General features: G+C 48.7%; 1 non-coding gene across 1 annotated transcript in view; it reads left to right on the top strand.

Moving 5' to 3' along the window:
* Positions 1–6845: 6845 nt before the first annotated feature.
* LOC125773330 (5.8S ribosomal RNA) overlaps positions 6846–6855 on the top strand; it is a 158-nt gene continuing 148 nt past the window's right edge. Inside the window, exon 1 of the ribosomal RNA XR_007420044.1 lies at positions 6846–6855. This exon is cut by the window's right edge and continues 148 nt beyond it. This is a non-coding gene — a ribosomal RNA (5.8S ribosomal RNA).

Here is a 6855-nt window from a genome sequence, read left to right as displayed (position 1 = left end):
AACGGTCCTAGGGTATTGGTTATCCATCCAAGGAAGAGTAAATGCGATCCTAGATGTGTGTCGTTGGCCGTTCTACCGGTATCGCCTATCGATGAGATATCGACGGGCATGCCTTACTCGAAAGTTGAATTCTAGGATCGATGGTCAAACAGACCTATGAGCGATAAACCAAACTGAACACGTATTGATGTCGGCTTTTCCTATCATTTGATGCCGCAGGTTGTTTAGGGACCGGAGCAACTTGCGGCCGAGACGGTCCCCGGGGGTTTCTTTCTCCAAGGAGTGGAAACTATTAAGCAAGAGTTGTAGCAAGATACGATCCTCTGATGTGTCGTTGGCCGTTCATGCGGTATCGCCTGTCGATGAGATATCGATGGGCATGCCTTACTCTACCGACCTTCTAAATGAGAGTATTAATCAGGGATCGATGGTCAAACAGACCAATGAGCGATAAACCAAACTGAACACGTATTGATGTCGGCTTTTCCTATCATTTGATGCCGCAGGTTGTTTAGGGACCGGAGCAGCTTGCGACCGAGACGGTCCCCGGGGGTTTCTTTCTCCAAGGAGAAGAAACGATTAAGCAAAAGTTGTAGCAAGATACGATCCTCTGATGTGTCGTTGGCCGTTCAAGCGGTATCGCCTGTCGATGAGATATCGATGGGCATGCCTTACTCTCCCGACTGGATTACTGAGAGTTTAATCAGGGATCGATGGTCAAACAGACCAATGAGCGATAAACCAAACTGAACACGTATTGATGTCGGCATTTCCTATCATTTGTCGCAGGTTGTTTAGGGACCGGAGCAGCTTGCGACCGAGACGGTCCCCGGGGGTTTCTTTCTCCAAGGAGTGGAAACGATTAAGCAAAAGTCGTAGCAATAATCGATCACCTGATGTGTCGTTGGCCGTTCTTGCGGTATCGCCTGTCGATGAGATATCGATGGGCATGCCTTACTCTCCTGACTGTTTAATTGAGAGTTATAATCAGGGATCGATGGTCAAAAAGACCTATGAGCGATAAACCAAACTGAACACGTATTGATGTCGGCATTTCCTATCATTTGTCGCAGGTTGTTTGGGGACCGGAGCAGCTTGCGACCGAGACGGTCCCTTCCCGAAAGATGGTGAACCGAGTCGTCTGGCGTAAAAACCGGACGACTCGAAAGGGCTTGACCCTTTCAAGTGAGCGATAATCACATTCTACGCTCAGTTCGACAGCTACAAGGCAATCACTCGCTATGTTCAGAGCTAATACATGCAACATGCCGGCATTGTTTCCACCGACGCATGGATTCAAGACTGGTGCACTTATTAGTTAAACCGTTCGCCTCCGGGTGTTTCGAGTTCAAGTCTGGATGAGGATTGATCTTGCTGGTAATAGCTTGAGCCCCTGAATAAGGGGTCGAAGCGTACATCTTGAGACCATGTACAACATATTACCAAATCGGCACCATGGGTTCGGGTGCAAGTGATGTAACCGTGAAAGATGTTGAGCAGCCCAACATCGGTTTACACACGCATAATAGGAAGGCAGCGCTGTCGACTGGTCAGTCGTGTAAGAAGTGTGCATTATCGATCACAAATATATTGGTGATCTGTAGGTTGCGCATACACCATGCCCGGTGTAAAGTGCCGTGGTCCCCCCCGGGGGGCTGCATCAAACCGTTCGCCACGCGAACTACCCAATGGAACGAACTCGATGCATTTAATAAGAAGAAGAGATGATAATGAAACACGGTCGATTTAAGAGTTGAAAACGTTGAAATGCCTATAAGCAAGTCTTAAGTTGGTGGTTTCGTTGTGCCCCAACAAATTGGTGCCTTACCCTACACCAAAGAGCCATTCAACATGGTTCAAGTGAGCGATAATCACGCTCTACGCTCAGTATGACAGCTGCAAGGCAATCACTCGCTATGTTCAGAGCTAATACATGCAACATGCCGGCATTGTTTCCACCGACGCATGGATTCAAGACTGGTGCACTTATTAGTTAAACCGTTCGCCTCCGGGTGTTTCGAGTTCAAGTCTGGATGAGGATTGTTCTTGCTGGTAATAGCTTGAGCCCCTGAATAAGGGGCCGAAGCGTACATCTTGAGAGTAAATGTACAACATATTACCAAATCGGCACCGTGGGTTCTGGTGCAAGTGATGTAACCATGAAAGATGTTGAGCAGCCCAACATCGGTTTACACACGCATAAGGGGTTTATTGTTATCTGTAGGTTGCGCATACACCATACCCGGTGTAAAGTGCCGTGGTCCCCCAGGGGGCTGCATCAAAACGTTCGCCATGCGAACTACCCAATGGAACGAACTCGATGTATTGAAAGAGATGAACAATTAATAGCGAGAATAGGGGCCCGGAAGCAATTCCGCGGCCCTACGGTCGATTCAAGAGTTGAAACGTTGTACAATCGTGGATAGCACCTAGTGCTAATATGGTGAGAGATAATGTGTGAGGAAATTTAGTTTCCTAAAGTTTAGTTAGTGGTTTCCGTTGTGCCCTAACAAACTTAAAGTTGGTGGTGACCGTTACACCCCAACAAATTGGTGCCTTACCCAACACCAAAGAGCCATTCCATATGGTTCTAGAGAGAGAGAGTTGTGTGGAAATTTATTTCCCACTAAGCGAGTGTGTGTCTGTAGTGGAACGAATTCTGGTTGATCCTACCAGTAATATACGCTTGTCTCAAAGGTTAAGCCATGCATGTCTAAGTACAAACATAAATGAATGTGAAACCGCATAAGGCTCAGTATAACAGCTATAATTCACAAGATCATCCTACCACTAGTTACTTGGATAACTGTGGAAAATCCAGAGCTAATACATGCAACATGCCGGGACTGTTGCCCTCGCGGGTAGCTGAACTGGTGCACTTATTAGTTAAACCAATCGCCTCCGGGCGGCTTGAGTTGAAGTCTGGATAAGGACGCAGATCGTATGGTCGCTTGTCGACTGACGACAGATCTTTCAAATGTCTGCCCTATCAACTATTGATGGTAGTGTAGAGGACTACCATGGTTGCGACGGGTAACGGGGAATCAGGGTTCGATTCCGGAGAGGGAGCCTGAGAAATGGCTACCACATCCAAGGAAGGCAGCAGGCGCGTAAATTACCCAATCCCAGTACGGGGAGGTAGTGACGAGAAATAACAATATGGACCTCTCTAACGATGGTCCATAATTGGAATGAGTTGAGTATAAATCCTTCAACAAGGATCAAGTGGAGGGCAAGTCTGGTGCCAGCAGCCGCGGTAATTCCAGCTCCACTAGCGTATATTAAAGTTGTTGCGGTTAAAACGTTCGAAGTTGATTGCCCGTCCAGACACGTGACCGCCACGGGCGCCCGGTTACACGCCGGGGCCGTTCGTGCGCGCGCTCACGGCTGCGACTCACAATGGTGTACTTGGGCGTTACTCTGTGAACGAGTACCGTGCTACCGGTTAACTCCGGCACGGGCTCCTCATGGTGCTCAAGATACTCACATTTACCTTGAACAAATTAGAGTGCTCAAAGCAGGCTAAGACAAAGCGTCCGGCCCCCCCGTGGGGTTGGCGTTGGCCGAGAATAATCTTGCATGGAATAATGGAATATGACCTCGGTTTATACGATTTCGTTGGTTTGTCAGAAACCTAGAGGTAATGATTAACAGAAGTAGTTGGGGGCATTGGTATTACGGCGCGAGAGGTGAAATTCGTAGACCGTCGTAGGACCAACTGAAGCGAAAGCGTTTGCCATGGATGCTTTCTTTAATCAAGAACGAAAGTTAGAGGATCGAAGGCGATTAGATACCGCCCTAGTTCTAACCGTAAACGATGCCAATTAGCAATTGGGAGACGCTACCCCTATTCGGTGCTCTCAGTCGCTTCCGGGAAACCAAAATCGGGTTCCGGGGGAAGTATGGTTGCAAAGTTGAAACTTAAAGGAATTGACGGAAGGGCACCACAAGAAGTGGAGCTTGCGGCTTAATTTGACTCAACACGGGAAAATTTACCAGGTCCAAACTTATCGAGGTAAGACAGATTGATAGCTCTTTCTCAAATTTAAGGGTAGTGGTGCATGGCCGTTCTTAGTTCGTGGAATGATTTGTCTGGTTAATTCCGATAACGAACGTGACTCAAACATGCTAACTAGAACGCTGTCAGCAGTGCGCCTCCGGGCGCACCTGACGTTACAGCCGGGCGGCGCCTTCACGGGCGGTCGTCGGCTACGTTTGCCCTGCTTAGCGGGACAACTTGTGTTTAGCAAGCTGAGAATGAGCGATAACAGGTCCGTGATGCCCTTAGATGTTCTGGGCTGCACGCGTGCTACAATGTGGGTCGCAGCGTGTTCTCGCCAATAGGCGCCCCCATTCCGAGAGGAACGGGAAATCACTAAAATGCCCATCTAGTCGGGATTGGGGACTGCAACGGTCCCCATGAACCTGGAATTTCTAGTAAGCACTAGTCATTAGCTAGTGCTGATTACGTCCCTGCCCTTTGTACACACCGCCCGTCGCTACTACCGATGGATTATTTAGTGAGGTTTCTGGAGGCTTACCTTCCGCGGTTCCTTCGTGAGCTGCAGCTGGCATGGCTGAAGTTGACCGAACTTGATGATTTAGAGGAAGTAAAAGTCGTAACAAGGTTTCCGTAGGTGAACCTGCGGAAGGATCATTACTGATGATCGTCCGCGAGTGACCAACCATGGGCTGCCTTCGGTGTAGCTCGGTCGCTCGCTTGCTATGTGTCAGAATTTGTTGAAAGCCAACTCGTTCGTTGTACACTTTGATGGGTGACCATCACTGTGTCCCCGTGCCGAGCTAGATCTCCCCTAGCCGTAAGGCACTTGAACGCCCCTTCGACGACGAGTTGCATGTGTGTGGTATGTGTCAGAATCTGGTGAAGCTTTCTGCATGTGATGTGCCTTGTGTGGATCCGTGGCCATTGCATTGTGTCTGGTGCTTAGATACCCAGACACTTAGAACGCTTGCGCGGAAAGCAAACTCGATCGTTGTACACTTTGATGGGTGACCATCACTGTGTCTCCGTGCCGTGCTAGATCCCCCCTAGCCGTAAGGCACTTTGAACGCCCCTTCGACGACGAGTTACAAGAGTGTGGTATGTGTCAGAATCTGGTGAAGCTTTCTGCATGTGATGTGCCTTGTGTGGATCCGTGGCCATTGCATTGTGTCTGGTGTGTAGGTACCCAGACACTTAGAACGCTTGCGCGGAAAGCAAACTCGATCGTTGTACACTTTGATGGGCAACCATCACTGTGTCTCCGTGCCGTGCTAGATCTCCCCTAGCCGTAAGGCACTTTGAACGCCCCTTCGACGACGAGTTACAAGAGTGTGGTATGTGTCATAATCTGGTGAAGCTTTCTGCATGTGATGTGCCTTGTGTGGATCCGTGGCCATTGCATTGTGTCTGGTGTGTAGGTACCCAGACACTTAAGCAAACTCGATCGTTGTACACTGTGATGGGCGAGCATCACTGTGTCTCCGTGCCGTGTAAGAGCTCCCCTGGCCATCAGGCATTTGAAAGGTCCTTCGACGACGAGTTACAATAGTGGTGTGTTAGATACGTCAGGTGATGGTATCTACTGTTGTGCAATACGTATCCGGCCACGGCACGGAACGAACGGGAACTGTGGTGCAGACATACAAAGAGTTAAGCCTATTAGTCATTAACTCTAAGGACGGGGCCATGGGGCGGTACGCAAAGGATACGGATGAGCGAGTATGCAGGCCCAATACTCAATAGCTCGATCCGATCCAAGCACATGAGTTGACTGCGGCGCCAGGTTAACCAATGTGCTAGATTCTATTTGGCCAGTAGAATCTTGTGTCTTATGCGATTTGATACCAAGACACCAGAACGAAAGTTAGTTGAAGAGTTATTAAACTCTTATGAAGTATGGTTGTGCAATCACAACTTATGACTTTAACCTATAAAGTGGATATGGACTTGCAATTATAACATGGAATCTCTACACACCCCATGAGCTCGATCCAATCCACGCACACGAGTTGCCTGAGTAGCGACAGGTATACCGATGTGCAATACGTATCCGGCCACGGCACGGAACGAACGGGAACTGTGGTGCAGACATACAAAGAGTTAAGCCTACTAGTCATTAACTCTAAGGACGGGGCCATGGGGCGGTACGCAAAGGATACGGATGAGCGAGTATGCAGGCCCAATACTCAATAGCTCGATCCGATCCAAGCACATGAGTTGACTGCGGCGCCAGGTTAACCAATGTGCTAGATTCTATTTGGCCAGTAGAATCTTGTGTCTTACGCGATTTGATACCAAGACACCAGAACGAAAGTTAGTTGAAGAGTGATTAAACTCTTATGAAGAATGGTTGTGCAATCACAACTTATGACTTTAACCTATAAAGTGGATATGGACTATCAATTATAACATGGGGCACACACCATGTTCTCGATCCAATCCACGCACACGAGTTGCCTGAGTAGCGACAGGTATACCGATGTGCAATACGTATCCGGCCATAGGCACGGAACGAACAGGAACTGTGGTGCAGACATACAAGGGCCATGGGGCGGTACGCAAAGGATACGGATGAGCGAGTATGCAGGCCCAATACTCAATAGCTCGATCCGATCCAAGCACATGAGTTGACTGCGGCGCCAGGTTAACCGATGTGCTAAGAGAGTTGTTCCTGGGCCTTCAAAGTGACTTCAAAACTATCTTAGCGAATGGTGGCCATGGGCGTAGACATGAGCCACAAGTCACAAGGCCTGGGACTATTGGGTAATAAAGACAACTTAGTCAGAAAGTTAGTCTTTGGACGTACCACCGGGATTGTGTTACATTGGGAACCTTACTATAAAACCCTAGGC

The sequence above is a fragment of the Anopheles funestus genome (genome assembly GCF_943734845.2).
Source record: "Anopheles funestus chromosome X unlocalized genomic scaffold, idAnoFuneDA-416_04 X_unloc_30, whole genome shotgun sequence".
In the NCBI taxonomy this organism is placed as follows: domain Eukaryota; kingdom Metazoa; phylum Arthropoda; class Insecta; order Diptera; family Culicidae; genus Anopheles; species Anopheles funestus.
This window is presented reverse-complemented; position numbering and strand designations above follow the sequence as displayed.